Source organism: Rhinopithecus roxellana, chromosome 19, assembly GCF_007565055.1.
Source record: "Rhinopithecus roxellana isolate Shanxi Qingling chromosome 19, ASM756505v1, whole genome shotgun sequence".
NCBI lineage: Eukaryota > Metazoa > Chordata > Mammalia > Primates > Cercopithecidae > Rhinopithecus > Rhinopithecus roxellana.
Window position 1 is genome coordinate 23,035,941 of NC_044567.1, and position 20,792 is coordinate 23,056,732.

The 20,792-nt window shown below is 38.5% G+C and overlaps 1 protein-coding gene and 1 non-coding gene across 10 annotated transcripts in view; one reads left to right on the top strand and one right to left on the bottom strand.

Annotated features, from left to right (window-relative positions):
• The window catches only part of BCAS3 (BCAS3 microtubule associated cell migration factor), a 733,207-nt gene that overhangs the window by 274,903 nt on the left and 437,512 nt on the right, over positions 1-20,792 (top strand). The window lies entirely within an intron of this gene.
• LOC115895057 lies at positions 7,712-7,815 on the bottom strand. Its single transcript, XR_004055261.1, has one exon. It is a non-coding gene; the product is annotated as a small nucleolar RNA U13 (small nucleolar RNA).

The following is a 20,792-nucleotide window of genomic DNA, read 5'->3' on the forward strand; positions in this document are numbered from 1 at the left end:
GTTTAATGAAATTGATTCTTCTTATTAAGATTTCATTTTAGAAGTATATTCATTGGATCATTATTTGTATTTTTCATTCATGCAATATTCATGTTAAAAATTACCTTATTTCTTCTCCTACTTTTCTAGGTGGAGTCAATTCTTTTCTTCCTTGTGTTACTCATTTTACGCCCCATTATAGTACTTGTTATTTTGTATTTTGACTGGTTGTCTACTTGTCTGTCTCCACTAATACTGGGGTTTCTTTTAAAAATAAATTGTACCTGATTTATTTTTATATGCACAGGCCTTCCACCAAGGCAGATACATTTTTTCCTTGGACCATTTGAAAGTAGATTGCCAACATGACATGATGCCCTATTACCCTCAATGCTTGAATGTGTATTTTCTACAAATGAGAACATTCTTCTATGTAACCATAAAAAAGTCAAATCAATAAATTTTCACCATCTAATTTTGAAACTCCATTTTAGTTTCACTGATTGTCCCGGTAACTAGCAGAAGGATCTAGTTAGGGGAAAATATAATTTTTTTTTTGTTTTTTGAGATGGAGTCTTGCTCTGTCACCAGGCTGCAGTGCAGTGGTGAGATCTCAGCTCACTGCAACCTCCCAACTGCCTGGTTCAAGCGATTCTCCTGTCTCAGCCTCCCAAGTAGCTGGGATTACAGGCAGATGCCACCACGCCCAGCTAATTTTGTTTTGTAATTTTAGTAGAAACGGGGTTTCACCATGTTGACCAGGATGGTCTGGATCTCCTGACCTCGTGATCCACCCTCCTTGGCCTCCCAAAGTGCCAGGATTATAGGCGTGAGCCACTGCACCTGGCTGGAAACTGAATTTTTATATCTCTTTAATCTTCATTCTGGAACAGGTCATTATTATTTCTTTGCCATTTATGCTCTCAGCACATTTAAATATTACAAGTAATTTATTTTTGTCAAAAGTGCCTCAATTTTTTATCTGATGTTTCATTATGATTAGATTTAGCTTACTCATCTTTGACAGGAATGTCACAGAGTAGGTGCTGGTTCTTATTGCATCCTATCAGGTGGTACATGATTTTGAGTTGTTATTGATGATGATCAGTTTAATCACATGACTGAGATGGTGTCTGCTGGTCTTCCTCACTATGCAGTTACTCTTTTGTACTTTACAAAAATTTACAGGTTTTTGGGACAGTAATTTAAAACTATGTAAATATGCCATTCTGCATTGAACTTTCAATTCATTCCTTTTTTTACCTATCATTTTGGTCTCATAGATTCCTGTTTTATCCAATGGATTATATTTGTTCAATAATTACTTATTAGAGAGCACAAAATGTCCCACATTTGGCCAGTGGGAGCCCAATAACTTGGTGTCTGTGTCCTTTTGACATATCTTCATCACTCTTTGAGCCTATCCTTACTTTCTGGCACAACTAACTTGCTTACCCTTAAGTTTAGTTATCATTCATTTTTGTCTCTTTCGTATGGAAGTTTTAAATTTGATGAGCATTTTATCTAGAGTTAATATTTCAGTGTGCTGCTGGGCACATTTTATTTCTTACCTCTTTTTCAAACCGCGTCCCATATGTTCTAGTCACTGAGATGCTCTATCTCATCTCTGACCTTTTAGAATTTGGATATTTTAAGCACTTAACATCTATTTTTGATACTTCTTTGTATTAAAGTTATTTGCCATTTAATTTATCTATAAGTTCAATATGGAAATAGAAATTTTGCTTAAGCTTTTTGGCATCTCTCATGCACAGAATGGAGCCTAGCATATTGTAGTGCAAATGTTTGCTAATGCCAATGATGTTCCTACTTAACAGGTAGGAAAATCAAATAGAAATTATTTAAATGATTATGCTCTAGAACACACTCTGTATGGGAGACTGGGAATTTCTAAACCCCAAATACCAGGACCTGAGTGACCACAAAATTAATTTTATAAGATTCTACAGAAAATTATTTTGAACTGATATATAAAATTTAACACCAGTCGTGAAATCTGTATTTCACATGATTTGGCCCTCTTTGAGTACTACAAAAGCATGTTTTTCTGGATTCTTCCAAGAACTCTGACGGTACTTTAATCAGGCAAGGAAAAAAATTCAGTGTGTGGATCTAATTATACTGAATTAAGTTGTTTTGTGGTCTATGACTTGGGATATCCTTTGCATCTGACAGTAATTTTCCTCATAAAGCACATATGTAGTAAGAAAAATAGTCCTTGTTTTCAACAGTAAGTATTAACCTTACACATATTTTGTTAACATACTTTCTCAAACAGACTCAAGTCATTTTTGTACTTAGCATGCTAATTTTGGCGAATGGCAAACTTGCTTTTGAAACATCTGTAAATCAGAAAAGTGTTAATTTTACCATACTAGAATAATACTGCGAAATAATATGGTTAGCATCTTCAATTGTCAAGGGGAAAATAATCTAGTTATTCAGTATTATTAACTGGTAACTATTTGATGGTCATTTTAGATAAATGCAAATATTTGTTTTTAGTGTGAACATGTTCCAAATATTTCCTAGTTATGCTTATACTAATACTCAAATTTAACTGGACTTTGTGTATTTTTTTTTTTTTTTTTTTTTGTGAATCTGGCAACCCTGTGCATGACCCTATATATGGTCATGTAACTTCAGTTTTTCCCCCCAAAACATCATTTTTACTGAGATATAATTTATATACTATAAAATTCATTTTTAGAAGTGTAATTCAGTGGTTTTTGTTATGTTTTTAGAGTTTGCATATCATCACTAGTATCTAATTTCAGGACATTTTTATAATCCTTAAACCCCTTATCCATTAGCAGTCACTCCTCATTCCTATTTTCCCAGCTCCCCTATATACTTGGATGCTGATTAGTAATTATATAACTAAGGACAGGCAAAATACTTTCTCTAATCTTCAAGTTACTCTTCTGTAAAATGGGGCCAATACCGATTTCAGAGTTTATTGCAGGAATATCAGAAATACTATATGTAAAATGCTTAGCAAAGCACCTTGCACAGTAAATGCCAAATAAAGAGTCATTATTAGGACCTCTACTTTTGGCCAATATAGAGTTAAGAACTGGATTAACCCTCCTACCTGAAACAACTAAACAACGAACAGTGGTTTTCTAGTTACTGTACATCAGTCATTGAAAGATGGTGATCTCTGAGAGGTGAAGAACACACGAGAGGATGCCTATGGTTGCCCCAATTTATTGCTTTGAAAGAGTTTCCAGTCATGGTGCAGGAAGGGGGAACCCTAATGGAGCCTGGTAGTTTCCCTGAATTGATGAGATATTGCTAAGAGTCCCGGGAGGCCAAGATCATAGATTCTCAATATAGTGCACCAGAGACTTGGGAGCTGCAGAGAGAGAGAATCCTGGAGATCTGTAGACGAGACATGAGAACAAAGAAAGAACTACCATCTGATCAGAAAGGCAAGAGTAAAACTATCTTTTATTCAAAAGTGACATGATTGTCTATGTTGAAAAACTAAAGAATTTTATTTTTTAAAAAAGAACTGATAAATGATTTTAACAAGGTTACAGGATATTAGATCAATATACAAAAATCAGTTGCACTTCTCTATACTAACAACAATGAATTGATCATTTAAAAAAATCCGAAAGTATATACTACTGACATTCAATAAGCAAGACTTGTACTCTGAAAAGTAGAAAATATTGCTGAGAGTAAAGACCTAAATAAATGGAGAATTAAACCATTTTCTTGTGCTAGAATACTTACCATCATTTAAAATGTCAGTTCTCTCCAAATTTATCCATAGACTAGATGTAATCTGCATCAATATCCCAGCAGGGTTTTCTTTTGGTAGACATTAACAAGATAAATTCACATGAAAATGCATAGCACTTAGAGCAAAATAATTTTGAAAAAGAAAAAGTTGGAGGAATGTTACTACCTATATCAAGACTTACTAAAACTACAGTAATCAGTAGGGATCTTGTGACCATTCCCACACATGTGGAGACAACTTATTATTGACAAAGGTGCAAAGATGTGGAGAAAGGTTAGTCTTTTCAACAAATTAACTCAAATTAGATCATAGACTTAAATGTAGAACCTACAATTATAAAGTTATAAGAGCACCAAAAGAAACCTTTGTGACTTGGGTTAGGGACAGACATTCAAAATGTGACACCAAGATTGGACACAGTTGTAATTCCAGTACTTTGGGAGGCTAAGGTGGGAGGATCCATTGAGCCTAGGAGTTCAAGACCAGACTGGGAAACATAGGGAGACTCTGTCTCTACAAAAGCAAAAAAAAAATTAGCCAGGCCTGGTGGTGCATGTCTGTAGTCCCAGCTCCTTGGGAGGCTGAGGTGGGAGAATTGCTTGAGCCTGGGAGGTCAAGGTTGCAGTGAGTCATGATCACGCCACTGCACTCCAGCCTGGGAAACAGAGCAAACCCCATCTCAAAAAAAAAGAAGTTTTTTTTGTTTTTGCTTTGCAAAATGTTCTATTCCAAAGTCCATTAAAGAAAAATTGATAAAGTGGATTTCATCAAAATGAAACACATCTGCTCTTTGAACAAAACCATTAAGAGAATGAAAAGACACAAGTTGTATGTCTTATGTCCACGATACCTTTAAAGAACTAACTCCCCGCAGTCAGTGAATAGAGGAATTAAATTTCTCATATTTCATACATTGCTGTTGGTACAACTTTTCTGGGAAATAATTTTGCATTTACTTAAAATATTAATATGTACTTACCATAGAACCCAGCAATTTCAGTCCTGGGCAGATTGTTCATATTATAAAATTCACGTTGTTCAGGATGATGTCCAGAATTACTCAGTGGTTTTTTTCCTGTGGTTACCATAACAAATTGCCATGGACTTGGGAGCCTAAAATATCAAAATTTTATTCTCTTACTGTTTTGGAGGGCAAAAATATAAAATCAAAAGGTAAGCAAGGCTGCACTTCCTTTGGAAATTCTGAGGAAGAATTTGTTCTTTGCCTTTTCTAGCCTCTGGTGGCCTTTAGCATTCTTTGAGTTACAGCCACATCGCTCAGTCTCTGTCTCTCTGATTGTATTACATCCTCCTCATTTCTGAGTCTGCTCCTCTTCTGTATTTCTTGTAAACATACATGTGAGTGTTTTAAGTACCAACCTGGATAACCCAGGATAAGCCCCTTCTTTTAGGATCTATAACCTAATCATTTACTTTGCCAACGAGTAACTCTTTGATCTTTTGAGGGATGTGGATATGTCTTTTGGGGGCTATAATTCACTTCTCTGTATTCCATCCTCTGTCCCCCAGTATTCATGTTCATGCCATATGCTAAGTATTACCTCTTTTCCCTACCAACATCCCCCAAAGTCACAACACATTACAGCATCAACTCTAAGTCTAAATTATTATCAGCTCAAAGGTCCAATCTTATCATCTCAGTCATCTGACTCTGGTATGGTTGAGACTCTGGAATTCATCCTGAAGCAAAATTCCTGTGCCTCTGTGGAGCTATGAAACTACAATAAAACTTACTTCCTGCCAAAATACAGTAGTAGAATGTGCATAGGATAGACGTTTCAAAAGGGAGAAGTGGAAAAGAATGAAGGAGTCACTGGTTTCAAACATGTTTAAAATCTAGCAGGGCAAATTCCATTGTGTTTCAAGGCCAGAGTTTCCCATCTGGCTTGAGGCGCTGCCCTCCTAGACTGTGGCTTCATTTTCTGGGCCTGTGGCTCTGCCCATTCCTGCCTTTGTACACACAACTTAGGCCTTCTAAGCACACATCTCTGCCCTTGGAGTCATTCGCACATTTTATTGGGTAGCACAGGTTTGCACCTAGGTAGCTCTATCAGCCTGTTTCCTGCTTGTAGAGTTTTGTAAGTGCAGCAGCCGCTGCCACCTTCTTCTTTCTTCTTCCTTCTTCCTCCTCCTCCTCGTCCTCCTCCTCCTCCTTCTTCTTTCTTTCTTCTCTTTCTTCTCCTTCTTTTCCTTCTTCTTCTCCTTCTTCTTCTCCTTCTTCTTCTCCTTCTTCCTTCTCCTTCTTCTTCCTCCTCCTCCTCCTCTTTTAAATCATGCCTTTGTGCCTTTCAGTCCAAGATGGCAGTGTCTCTACAGATACTACATTCTCGAAAACCTTGTGTATCTCCTGTGTATGTCATGGGGATCCATTCCATCAGACAAGAGGACACTCCACAGATCTTTCTTGGATTTTCCTGTCTATTCCTGGCTTCTGCTGATTGAGTGGATCGATGAAACATATGCCTGATGTCTTCAGCAGAATGTTGTCAAGCTATACTCTTGGCTTTCAGAGCACATTTTCCTAACCATGAAACTCCTCATAGTAGCATTTTTTTCTCCTTGGTAGGATTTTCAAGTACCAGAAGATCCAAAGGAAGTATTACTTAATGGTAAAATTATAAGCACTCTGAATGGCAGTAAGGGAGATATTTGAGGTCAGGGAGAAATTTTGAAAAACTTAAAATCATATCATAAATTTAGAAATCATTTGAAATAATTTCCACCATTTAGCCACGATGGAATGATAGGAATTGAATTAAACCTCTGTGTCAGTTAAGATTCGACCAGAGAAACAGAATCAGTAGGGCATTAAAGAGATTTACATGATTACATCGGCATACATGATTCTGGGGGCTGGCTAGGCTACTCTGAAATCAGTAGGGCTGGCCAGAAGGAATGTCCGGGAGGAAACTCTCAGGCGGGAGCTGCTGCTTCAATCTATAGGATCACAATAGTCACAGTAGCAGAATGAACCCCAAGATTACCCAGATATAGTAAATTATAAAAATTATTTTATTTATAAAATAAATTTTCAATTTTGGAATCATTTTAGGGTTACAGAAAAGTTGGGAAGATAGTATAGAAAGTTTCTATATATTCCATATCAATTTTCTCCTTTTTTATACTTTAAAAAATTGAGATTAAAATATACATATAGGCCGGGCGCGGTGGCTCAAGCCTGTAATCCCAGCACTTTGGGAGGCCGAGATGGGCGGATCACGAGGTCAGGAGATCGAGACCATCCTGGCTAACACGGTGAAACCCCGTCTCTACTAAAAAATACAAAAAACTAGCCGGGCGAGGTGGCGGGCGCCTGTAGTCCCAGCTACTCGGAGGCTGAGGCAGGAGAGTGGCATAAACCCGGGAGGCGGAGCTTGCAGTGAGCTGAGAACAGGCCACTGCACTCCAGCCCGGGCGACAGAGCGAGACTTCGTCTCAAAAAAAATAATAATAAAACAATAAAAAAATAAATAAAATATACATATAAAATTTACCATCTTTACCATTTTTAAGTGTACAGTTCAGTGGTAATAAATACATTTATATTCATTTTCTTCCCCTTCATTGCCCCCTGCCTCACACTTCCTGGCCTCTGATAACTGCCATTCTACTTTCTTTCTTTTTTTTTTTTTTTGAGACGGAGTCTCGCTCTGTCGCCCAGGCTGGAGTGCAGTGGCCGGATCTCAGCTCACTGCAAGCTCTGCCTCCCAGGTTTACGCCATTCTCCTGCCTCAGCCTCCCGAGTAGCTGGAACTACAGGTGCCCGCCACCACTCCCAGCTAAATTTTTGTATTTTTTAGTAGAGATGGGGTTTCACCGTGTTAGCCAGGATGGTCTCAATCTCCTGACCTCATGATCCACCCGTCTTGGCCTCCCAAAGTGCTGGGCCATTCTACTTTCTATCTTCATGAGACCCACTGTTTTTTTTTTTTTCCACATCAGATGGGTAATGTGCTGACGTTGTAACAAGACTTAAGGGAGGCACATCTCACACAGCAGCGTGAAAACCCACTCATCATGCTTATGAACTGCAAAAGGATCAAAGATCCACTTTTGTAGTTCCCACCTAGGAGTGAGATCATGCAACATTTCACTGTGCCTGGCTTATTTCTCTTACCATAGTGGCCTCCAGTTTCAGCTATGTTGCTGCAAATGACAAGATTTCATTCTTTTTTTAATAGCTGAATATTTCATTGCTGTATATACCATATATGCTTTATTCTTTCATCTGTTGATGAACACTTAGAGTGATTCCATATTTTGGCTGTTGTGAACAGTGCTGCAGCAAACATGGAAGTACAGACATCCCTTAGATGCATTGATTTTCTTTCTTTTGGCTATATACCTGGTGGTAGAATTGCTGGATCATATGGTAATTCTATTTTTAGTTTTCTGAGGAACCTCCATACTGTGCTCCATAAGTGGCTGCACTAATTCACGTTTCCACCAGCAGTGTCCAAGGGTCTCTTTTCTCCACATTCTCACCAGCATCTTTTATTGACTGTCCTTTTGACACAAGCCGTTTTTACTAGGGTGAGATGATATCTCATTGTGGTTTTGATTTGTGTTTCTCTGATGACTAGAGATGTTGAGCATTTTTTTCCATATACCTATTGGCCATTTGTATGTCTTCTTTTGAGAAATATGTATTCAGATCTTTTGCCCATTTTTAATTTTCTTATTTTTTCTTTTGTTTCTAATTTGGGTTGGAGTTTGCCCATCTTAAAATCTGATTATTTGGGAGTTTTTGCTGTTGAGTTACTTGAGCTCTTTATATGTTGTAGTTACAAATTCTTTGTCAGATGAATACTTTGCAAATATTTCCTCCCATTTTGTGGGTTGTTTCTTCACTTTGTTGATTATTTCTTTTGCTGTGTAGAAGCTTGTTCGCTTCAGGTAATCCCATTTGTCTATTTTGCTTTGGTTGTCTGTGTTTTGAGATTTTACACAAAAAGGCTTTGCCCAGACCAGTGTCCTGGACTGTTTCCTCAAAATTTTCTTTTAGTAGTTTCATAGTTTGAAGTCTTAGATTTACGTTTTTAGTCCATTTTTATTTGATTTTTGTTGTGGTGAGAGATAGAGGTCTAGTTTCATTATTCTGCATAACTATCCAGTTATTACAGCACCACTTATTGAAAAGACTGTTCTTTCACCTTTTTATGTTCTTGGCATCTTTGTCAAAGATGAATTGGCTGTAAATGTATGGATTTATGTTTAGTTTCTCTAGTCCGTTCCATTGGTCTATGTATCTATTTTTATGCCAGCACCATGCTGTTTTGATTATTATAGACTTGTAGTAAATTTTGAAGTCAGGAAGTGTGATGCCTTCAGTTCCTTTGGCTCAGGATTGCTTTGGCTATTTGTGGTCTTTTGTGGTTCCATACAAATGTTAAGTTTTTTTCTTATTTCTGTAAAGCATGTCGTTGGAATTTTGATAGGGATTGCATTGAATCTATAAACTCCTTTGGATAGTATTGTGGTTTTAACAGTATTCTTCTGATCCATAAGCATGGAATATCTTTCCATTTTTTGTGCCTTCTTCAATTTCTTTCATATTTCATAGTTTTTATAGATCTTTAACTTCTTTAGTTAGATTGAGACCTAGGAGTTTTATATTTTTGTAGCTGTTACAAATGGGATTGATTGCTTTCTTGATTTTTCAGATTGTTCTCTGTTGATGTATATAAATGCTAATGATTTTTATATGTTCATTTTGTAACTTGCAACTTGACTGAATTCGCTGATCAGCTCTAACAATTTTTTGGTGAGTTCTGTAAACTTTTCTGGGTATAAGATCATGTTGTATGCAAACAAGGCTAATTTGAATTCTTCCTTTCCAATTTGGTTGCCCTTTATTTCTTTCTCTTACCTGATTGCTCTGGCGAGGACTGGCAGTATTACATTGAGTAACAGTAGTGAGAGTGGGCATCCTTGTCTTGTTCTAGTCTTTAGAGGAAAAACCTTCATTTTTTTCCCTGTTCAGTATAATGGTAGCTGTGGATTTGTCATAAATGGTCTTTATTATTTTGAAGTATGTTGCTTCTATACCCATTTTGATGAGGGGTTTTTTCCTATCATAAAGGATGTTGAATTTTGTAAAATACTTTTTCAGTATCTATTGAAATATGTGGTTTTTGTTCTTGATTCTGTTAATATGCTATATCATATTTATTGATTCACTTATGTTGAACCATCCTTGCATCCCTGGAATGAATCCCATATGATCATTATAAATGATCTTTTTAGTGTGTTGTTGAATTCTGTTCACTAGTATTTTGTTGAGGATTTTCACGTGTATGTTCATCAGGGATATTGGCCTGTAGTTTTCTTTTCTTGTTGTCGTGTCCTTATCTGATTTTAGTATCAAGGCAATGCTGGCCTTGTAGAATGAGTTTGGAAGTATGTCCTCCTCTTCAATTTTTTTGAAGAGTTTAAGTACAATTGGTATTAATTCTTCTTTAAATGTTTGGTAGAATTCGGCAGTGAAGCTGTCAAGTCCTGGGCTTTTTTTGCTTTTTATGGAGGCTTTTTATTATAGCTTCAGTTTTGTTACTTTTTGTTGGTTTGTTGAGGTTTTCTGTTTCTTCATGATTCAATATTGGAGGTTGTATGTTTCCAGAAATTTATCCATTTCGTCTAGGTTTTCCAATTTGTTGGTGTATAATTGTTCACAGTAGTCTCTAATTATTTTTTTGTGTTTCTGAGGTCTCAGTTGTTATGTGTGCTTTCTTTGTTTCTGGTTTTATTTATTTAGGTCTTCTCTCTTTTTTCTTAGTCTAGCTCAAGACTTATTGATTTTGTTTACATTTTTGAAAACTAATGTTTTGTTCTATTGATCTGTATTTCTTTTTAGCTTCAATTTCATTAGTTTCTGCTCTGATCTTTATTATTTCTGTCCTTCTACTATTTTTGGCTTTGGTTTGTTCTTGCTTCTAGTTCCTTGAGGTATATTCGTTAGGTTGTTTATTTGAAGCCTTTCATTTTTCTCATGTAGGCATTTATTGCTATAAACTTGCCTCTTAGTACTGCTTTTGCTGTATTCCATAGGTTTTGGTATATTGGATTTTTTTTTTTTTTTTGAAATGAAGTCTTGCTCTCTTGCCCAGACTGGAGTGCAGTGGCACAATCTTGACTCACTGCAGCCTCTATCTCCTGAGTTCAAGTGATTCTCCTGCCTCAGCCTCCAGAGTAACTGGGAGTACAGGTACCTGCCACCACTCCTGGCTAATTTTTGTATTTTTAGTAGAGACAGAATTTCACCATGTTGGCCAGGCTGGTCTCGAACTTCTGACCACAAGTGATCTGCCCCCTCAGCCTCCCAAAGTGCTGGGATTACAGGCATGAGCCACCACACCTGGCCTGTATGTTGCATTTCCATTTTTCCATTTTCATTTGTTTCAAGACATTTTAAAATTTTCTTTATTTCTTCATTGACCCATTGGTCACTCAGGAGCATGTTTTTTAATTTCTATGTGTTTATATATTTTCCCCAGTTCTTCTTGTTAAGTTCTAGTTTTAGTCCATTGTGGCCAGAAAAGATATTTGATATGATTTTTATTTTAAAAGTTTTGTTCAGATTTGTTTTATGACCTCAGATATGGTCTCTTCTGGAGAATGTCCCATGTGCTGGTAAAGAAAATGTATGCTGCAGCAGTTGGATAAAATGTTCTCTAAACATCAGTTAGGCTTGTTGGATCTAGTGTGTAGTTTAACTCTGCTGTTTCATTGTTGATTTTATGTTTGAATGATCTGTGCATTACTGGAATAGGGTCTCCTTCTTTTTTTTTTTTTTTTTTTTTTCTACTTTTATTTTCACTTTTATTTCCAGATTTCTTCACAACTCCATTTCTTTTTTTTTTCTACTTTTATTTTCACTTTTATTTCCAGATTTCTTCACAACTCCATTTCTTTTTTTTTTCTACTTTTATTTTCACTTTTATTTCCAGATTTCTTCACAACTCCATTTCTTTTTATTTATTTATTTTTTTTATTTTTTATTTTTTATTTTATTTTTATTTTTTATTATACTTTAAGTTCTAGGGTACATGTGCACAACGTGCAGGTTTGTTACATATGTATACCTATGCCATGTTGGTGTGCTGCACCAATCAACTCGTCAGCACCCATCAATTCATCAATTATATCATGTATAACTCCCCAATGCAATCCCTCCCTCCTCCCCTCTCCCCATGATAGGCCCCAGTGTGTGATGTTCCCCTCCCGAGTCCAAATGATCTCATTGTTCAGTTCCCACCTATGAGTGAGAACATGCGGTGTTTGGTTTTCTCTTCTTGTGATAGTTTGCTAAGAATGATGGTTTCCAGCTGCATCCATGTCCCTACAAAGGACGCAAACTCATCCTTTTTTATGGCTGCATAGTATTCCATGGTGTATATGTGCCACATTTTCTTAATCCAGTCTGTCACAGATGGACATTTGGGTTGATTCCAAGTCTTTGCTATTGTGAATAGTGCCGCAATAAACATACGTGTGCATGTGTCTTTGTAGTAGACTAATTTATAATCCTTTGGGTATATACCCAGTAGTGGGATGGCTGGGTCATATGGTACATCTAGTTCTAGATCCTTGAGGAATTGCCATACTGTTTTCCATAATGGTTGAACTAGTTTACAAACCCACCAACAGTGTAAAAGTGTTCCTATTTCTCCACATCCTCTCCAACACCTGTTGTTTCCTGATTTTTTAATGATTGCCGTTCTAACTGGTGTGAGATGGTATCTCATTGTGGTTTTGATTTGCATTTCTCTGATGGCGAGTGATGATGAGCATTTTTTCATGTGTCTGTTGGCTGTATGAATATCTTCTTTTGAGAAATGTCTGTTCATATCCTTTCCCCACTTTTTGATGGGGTTGTTTTTTTCTTGTATATTTGTTTGAGTTCTTTGTAGATTCTGGATATTAGCCCTTTGTCAGATGAGTAGGTTGCAAAAATGTTCTCCCATTCTGTAGGTTGCCTGTTCACTCTGATGGTAGTTTCTTTTGCTGTGCAAAAGCTCTTTAGTTTAATTAGATCCCATTTGTCAATTTTGGCTTTTGCTGCCGTTGCTTTTGGTGTTTTAGACATGAAGTCCTTGCCCATGCCTATGTCCTGAATGGTACTACCTAGATTTTCTTCTAGGGTTTTTATGGTATTAGGTCTAACATTTAAGTCTCCAATCCATCTTGAATTAATCTTCATATAAGGGGTAAGGAAAGGATCCAGTTTCAGCTTTCTACTTATGGCTAGCCAATTTTCCCAGCACCATTTATTAAATAGGGAATCTTTTCCCCATTTCTTGTTTCTCTCAGGTTTGTCAAAGATCAGATGGCTGTAGATGTGCGGTATTATTTCCGAGGACTCTGTTCTGTTCCATTGGTCTATAGCTCTGTTTTGGTACCAGTACCATGCTGTTTTGGTTACTGTAGCCTCGTAGTATAGTTTGAAGTCAGGTAGCGTGACGCCTCCAGCTTTGTCCTTTTGACTTAGGATTGTCTTGGCAATGCGGGCTCTTTTTTGGTTCCATATGAACTTTAAAGCAGTTTTTTCCAATTCTGTGAAGAAACTCATTGGTAGCTTGATGGGGATGGCATTGAATCTATAAATTACCTTGGGCAGTATGGCCATTTTCACGATATTGATTCTTCCTATCCATGAGCATGGTATGTTCTTCCATTTGTTTGTGTCCTCTTTGATTTCACTGAGCAGTGGTTTGTAGTTCTTCATGAAGAGGTCCTTTACATCCCTTGTAAGCTGGATTCCTAGGTATTTGATTTTCTTTGAAGCAATTGTGAATGGAAGTTCATTCCTGATTTGGCTCTCTGCTTGTCTGTTACTGGTGTATAAGAATGCTTGTGATTTTTGCACATTAATTTTGTATCCTGAGACTTTGCTGAAGTTGCTTATCAGCTTAAGGAGATTTTGGGCTGAGACGATGGGGTTTTCTAAATATACAATCATGTCATCTGCAAACAGGGACAATTTGACTTCTTCTTTTCCTAACTGGATACCCTTGATTTCTTTCTCTTGCCTGATTGCCCTAGCCAGAACTTCCAACACTATGTTGAATAGGAGTGGTGAGAGAGGGCATCCCTGTCTTGTGCCAGTTTTCAAAGGGAGTTTTTCCAGTTTTTGCCCATTCAGTATGATATTGGCTGTGGGTTTGTCATAAATAGCTCTTATTATTTTGAGGTACGTTCCATCAATACTGAATTTATTGAGCGTTTTTAGCATGAAGGGCTGTTGAATTTTGTCAAAAGCCTTTTCTGCATCTATTGAGATAATCATGTGGTTCTTGTCTTTGGTTCTGTTTATATGCTGGATTATGTTTATTGATTTGCGAATGTTGAACCAGCCTTGCATCCCAGGGATGAAGCCCACTTGATCATGGTGGATAAGCTTTTTGATGTGCTGCTGAATCCGGTTTGCCAGTATTTTATTGAGAATTTTTGCATCGATGTTCATCAGGGATATTGGTCTAAAATTCTCTTTTTTTGTTGTGTCTCTGCCGGGCTTTGGTATCAGGATGATGTTGGCCTCATAAAATGAGTTAGGGAGGATTCCCTCTTTTTCTATTGATTGGAATAGTTTCAGAAGGAATGGTACCAGCTCCTCCTTGTACCTCTGGTAGAATTCAGCTGTGAATCCATCTGGTCCTGGACTTTTTTTGGTGGGTAGGCTATTAATTGTTGCCTCAATTTCAGAGCCTGCTATTGGTCTATTCAGGGATTCAACTTCTTCCTGGTTTAGCCTTGGGAGAGGGTAAGTGTCCAGGAAATTATCCATTTCTTCTAGATTTTCTAGTTGATTTGCGTAGAGGCGTTTATAGTATTCTCTGATGGTTGTTTGTATTTCTGTGGGGTCAGTGGTGATATCCCCTTTATCATTTTTTATTACATCTATTTGATTCCTCTCTCTTTTCTTCTTTATTAGCCTTGCTAGCGGTCTGTCAATTTTGTTGATCTTTTCAAAAAACCAACTCCTGGATTCATTGATTTTTTGGAGGGTTTTTTGTGTCTCTATCTCCTTCAGTTCTGCTCTGATCTTAGTTATTTCTTGCCTTCTGCTAGCTTTTGAATGTGTTTGCTCTTGCCTCTCTAGTTCTTTTAATTGTGATGTTAGAGTGTCAATTTTAGATCTTTCCTGCTTTCTCTTGTGGGCATTTAGTGCTATAAATTTCCCTCTACACACTGCTTTAAATGTGTCCCAGAGATTCTGGTATGTTGTATCTTTGTTCTCATTGGTTTCAAAGAACATCTTTATTTCCGCTTTCATTTCGCTATGTACCCAGTAGTCATTCAGGAGCAGGTTGTTCAGTTTCCATGTAGTTGAGCGGTTTTGATTGAGTTTCTTAGTCCTGAGTTCTAGTTTGATTGCACTGTGGTCTGAGAGACAGTTTGTTATAATTTCTGTTCTTTTACATTTGCTGAGGAGTGCTTTACTTCCAATTATGTGGTCAATTTTGGAATAAGTGCGATGTGGTGCTGAGAAGAATGTATATTCTGTTGATTTGGGGTGGAGAGTTCTATAGATGTCTATTAGGTCTGCTTGGTGCAGAGATGAGTTCAATTCCTGGATATCCTTGTTAACTTTCTGTCTCATCGATCTGTCTAATGTTGACAGTGGAGTGTTGAAGTCTCCCATTATTATTGTATGGGAGTCTAAGTCTCTTTGTAAGTCTCTAAGGACTTGCTTTATGAATCTGGGTGCTCCTGTATTGGGTGCATATATATTTAGGAGAGTTAGCTCTTCCTGTTGAATTGATCCCTTTACCATTATGTAATGGTCTTCTTTGTCTCTTTTGATCTTTGATGGTTTAAAGTCTGTTTTATCAGAGACTAGGATTGCAACCCCTGCTTTTTTTTTGTTCTCCATTTGCTTGGTAGATCTTCCTCCATCCCTTTATTTTGAGCCTACGTATGTCTCTGCATGTGAGATGGGTCTCCTGAATACAGCAGACTGATGGGTCTTGACTCTTTATCCAGTTTGCCAGTCTGTGTCTTTTAATTGGAGCATTTAGTCCATTTACATTTAAGGTTAATATTGTTATGTGTGAACTTGATCCTGCCATTATGATATTAACTGGTTATTTTGCTCGTTAGTTGATGCAGTTTCTTCCTAGCCTCGATGGTCTTTACATTTTGGCATGTTTTTGCAATGGCTGGTAGCGGTTGTTCCTTTCCATGTTTAGGGCTTCCTTCAGGGTCTCTTGTAAGGCGGGCCTGGTGGTGACAAAATCTCTAAGCATTTGCTCATCTGTAAAGGATTTTATTTCTCCTTCACTTATGAAACTTAGTTTGTCTGGATATGAAATTCTGGGTGGAAAATTCGTTTCTTTAAGAACGTTGAATATTGGCCCCCACTCTCTTCTGGCTTGTAGAGTTTCTGCCGAGAGATCTGCTGTTAGTCTGATGGGCTTCCCTTTGTGGGTAACCCGACCTTTCTCTCTGGCTGCCCTTAAGATTTTTTCCTTCATTTCAACTTTGGTGAATCTGGCAATTATGTGTCTTGGAGTTGCTCTTCTGGAGGAGTATCTTTGTGGCGTTCTCTGTATTTCCTGAATTTGAATGTTGTCCTGCCCTACTAGGTTGGGGAAGTTCTGCTGGATGATATCCTGAAGTGTTTTCCAACTTGGTTCCATTTTCCCCCTCACTTTCAGGCACCCCAATCAGACGTAGATTTGGTCTTTTTACATAATCCCATACTTCTTGCAGGCTTTGTTCATTTCTTTTTCTTCTTTTTTCTTTTGGTTTCTCTTCTCGCTTCATTTCATTCGTTTGATCTTCAATCGCTGATACTCTTTCTTCCAGTTGATTGAGTTGGTTACTGAAGCTTGTGCATTTTTCATGTATTTCTCGTGTCATGGTTTTCATCTCTGTCATTTCGTTTATGATCTTCTCTGCATTGATTAGTCTAGCTGTCAATTCTTCCACTCTTTTTTCAAGATTTTTAGTTTCTTTGCGCTGGGAACGTAATTCCTCCTTTAGCTCTGAGAAGTTTGATGGACTGAAGCCTTCTTCTCTCATCTCGTCAAAGTCATTCTCTGACCAGCTTTGATCCGTTGCTGGCGATGGGCTGCGCTCCTTTGCAGGGGGAGATGCGCTCTTATTTTTTGAATTTCCAGCTTTTCTGCCCTGCTTCTTCCCCATCTTTGTGGTTTTATCTGTCTCTGGTCTTTGATGATGGTGACGTACTGATGGGGTTTTGGTATAGGTGTCCTTCCTGTTTGATAGTTTTCCTTCTGACAGTCAGAAGGACTGTCTGTTGGTCTGTTGGAGATTGCTTGAGGTCCACTCCAGACCCTGTTTGCCTGGGTATCAGCAGCAGAGGTTGCCGAAGATAGAATATTGCTGAACATAGCCGGGCGCGGTGGCTCAAGCCTGTAATCCCAGCACTTTGGGAGGCTGAGACGGGCGGATCACGAGGTCAGGAGATCGAGACCATCCTGGCTAACACGGTGAAACCCCGTCTCTACTAAAAATACAAAAAACTAGCTGGGCGAGGTGGCGGGCGCCTGTAGTCCCAGCTACTCGGGAGGCTGAGGCAGGAGAATGGCGTAAACCCGGGAGGTGGAGCTTGCAGTGAGCTGAGATCCGGCCACCGCACTCCAGCCCGGGTGACAGAGCAAGACTCCGTCTCAAAAAAAAAAAAAAAAAAAAAAAGAATATTGCTGAACAGCGAGTGTACCTGTCTGATTCTTCCTTTGGAAGTTTCCTCTCAGGGGTGTACTCCACCCTGTGAGGTGTGGGGTGTCAGACTGCCCCTAGTGGGGGATGTCTCCCAGCTAGGCTACTCAGGGGTCAGGGACCCACCTGAGCAGGCAGTCTGTCCGTTCTCAGATCTCAACCTCCGCGTTGGGAGATCCACGGCTCTCCCCAAAGCTGTCAGACAGTGTCGTTCGCGTCTGCACCGGCCCCCGCTGCTTCCCCTGTTGGTCTTCAGCTGTGCGCTGTCCCCAGAGGTGGAGTCTACAGAGACAGGCAGGCGTCCTTGAGCTGCTGTGAGCTCCACCCAGTTCGAGCTTCCCAGCGGCTTTGTTTACCTACTTAAGCCTCAGCAATGGCGGGCGCCCCTCCCCCAGCCTCGCTGCTGCCTTGCAGATAGATCGCCGCAGACTGCTGTGTTAGCAGTGAGGGAGGCTCCGTGGGCGTGGGACCCTCCCGGCCAGGTGTGGGATATATTCTACTGGTGTGCCTGTTTGCTTAAAGCGCCGCATTGGGGTGGGAGTTTCCCGATTTTCCAGGTGTTGTGTGTCTCAGTTCCCCTGGCTAGGAAAACGGATTCCCTTCCCCCTTGCGCTTCCAGGTGAGGCGATGCCTCGCCCTGCTTCAGCTCTCGCTGGTCAGGCTGCAGCAGCTGACCAGCACCGATTGTCCAGCACTCCCTCGTGAGATGACCCCAGTACCTCAGTTGAAAATGCAGAAATCACCGGTCTTCTGTGTCGCTCGCGCTGGGAGTTGGGGACTGGAGCTGTTCCTATTCGGCCATCTTGCTCCGCCCCCGGGTCTCCTTCTTTTATCGTATTACAGTCTATCTCTGTTTTAGTTCTATTAATATTTTCTTTATAGACTTGAGATATCCAGTGTTGGTTGAATATTTATAATTGTTACATATGCTTGCTTAATTGGCCCCTTTATCAATGTAAAGTGCCCTTCTCTGCTCTTTTTATAATCTTAGATTGTCTGTTTTCTCATATAAGTATAGCTATTCCTGCTCTGTTTTGGTTTCCAGATACATGGAGTATCTTTTCTCACCCCTTCACTTTCAGTCTACGTGTGTCTTTATGGGTGAAGTGGATTTCTTGAAGGCAACATAAAATTTGGTTCTTGTTTCTTTATCCATTCAGCTAGTCTGTGCCTTTTAGTTGGATAATTGAGATCATTTACATTCAGTGTTATTATTGATAAGTAAGAAGTTACTACTGCCATTCTTTTGCTTGTTTTCTGGGTGTTTCTTTCTTAGTGCCTTCCTTTGTGGATAAGTTCTTTTCTCTGGTAGTATGCTGTTAATTTGTTGCTATTTCTTTTTAGTGAGTCTGTTACAGGATTTTGTGTTACAAGTTTTTGTGTTGTGGTTACCAGGAGGCTTACAGAAATATCTTATAGTAGATATAAAAAGTTATTTTAAAGAGACTACAACTTATCTTAGATCACAAATAGAAGAGTGGAAACAAAGGCAGGCAAAAGAACATGTAAAAATAATTTATACTTTTACTCAATCACCCAGCATCTTTTTGTTTTGTTTTGTTTTGTTTTTGAGACAAAGTCTTACTCTGTTACCCAGTAGCATGATCTCGGCTCATTGCAACCTCCGTCTCCTGGGTTCAAATGATTCTCCTGCCTCAGCCTCCTGAGTAGCTGGGATTACAGACGTGCCACCATGCCTAGAGACAGGGTTTTACCACGTTGGCCACGCTGGTCTTGATCTCCTGACCTCAAATGATCTGCCTTCCAAGAGTGCTGGGATTACAGGTGTGAGATACCACGCCTGGCACCCCCAGCATCTTGACTTTGGTTGTATCAGTTTGTATTTTTTGTATTATCTATGTCTTAACAAGTTGCTAATAGCGATTATTTTTTTGATAGATTTGTCTTTTGAGTTTCATATTAGAGTTATAAGCAGATTGCACACCACCATTTCAGTTATAGAATAGTTTGTGTTTCACCACGTACTTTTTACCAGTGGGTTTTATACCTTGAAAAGCTTTCTTTTTGCACGTGAGAGTTTTCTTGGTTCAGATTGAATTACTCTCGTTAGCATTTCTTGTTAGGTGGGTCTGGTGGTGGCAAATTATCTGTTTTTGTTTGTCTCAGAAATATTTTATATCTCCTTCATATTTCAATATAATTTTGCTGAATACAGTATTCTTGAATGGCAGTGTTTTCTCCTTGAGCACTTTGAAAATGTTGTTATACTCCCTCCTGGCTTATATGATTTACATTGGGAAGTCTGTTGCCAGACAAATTGGAGATACAGTCTTTGCTTCTTTTCTCGTGCTGCTTTTAGGATCTTCTCTTTCTCCTTGACCTTTGAGCTTTTTATTATTATATGTGTTAGAGTATTTTTATTTGGGTTGAGTGTTTGTTGTTCTCAGTCCTTCCCATAACTGGATATTTATATCGTTCTCAAGTTTTGGAAAGTTTTCCATTATTATTTCTTTGGCTGCATTTTCTACCCTTTACTCTTACCTCCCTCTTAGATTTAAGATTTAATTATTTATTAAATCTTATATAAATATTAAATTTATTATCTTAGATTTAATTATTTAATTATTTAAAATAATTCTTAGATTTGGTCTTTTGAAGTAATTGTCTGCATCCTGTTGATGGTATTTATTCCTTTTTGTTTCCCGCCCCCCCCCCCCCCAATTGTATGTTCAGATAGCCGGTATTTTAGGTCACTGATTCTTTCCTTCACTTGGTCCATTCCACTGTTGAGAGTCTCTAATGACTTCTTCAGTTCAGCAAGTATGTTTCTCAGTTCCAAAATTTCCACATTTTTTCCCCAATCTGTTTGTTAAATTTCTCTGATAAATTTCTGAATTGATTTTCTGTGTTTTCTTTGGAGATCACTCAGTTTCCTTAAAACTGCTATTTTGAATTCTTGGTCAGAGGGCTCACAGATCACTCCCTCATTAGGGTCTGTCACTGGAGTTTTGCTTTGTCCATTGGGGAGGTCATAATTCCCTACTTGCTGTTGTTTTTTCATGTGTATGTCTATATCTTTGCATTGATACTTTATTTTAGTTTTATCTGTCTACCTTGTTTTGTTTTTATTGGGTACATTTTGCTTAGTGCATTTTTTTAAATCCTTTTAGAGTCAGGGCACATTTTGTTGCCCAGACTGGAGTTCAGTGGTGCAGTCATTCCTCACTGTAATCTTGAACTCCGGGTGGAGCAATCCTCTAACCTCAGCCTTCTGAGTAGCTAGGACTACAGGCACATGACACCATACCTGGCTACTTTAAAAAAATATATATATATATATATGTTAAGAGACAGACTCTCATTGTGTTGCCCT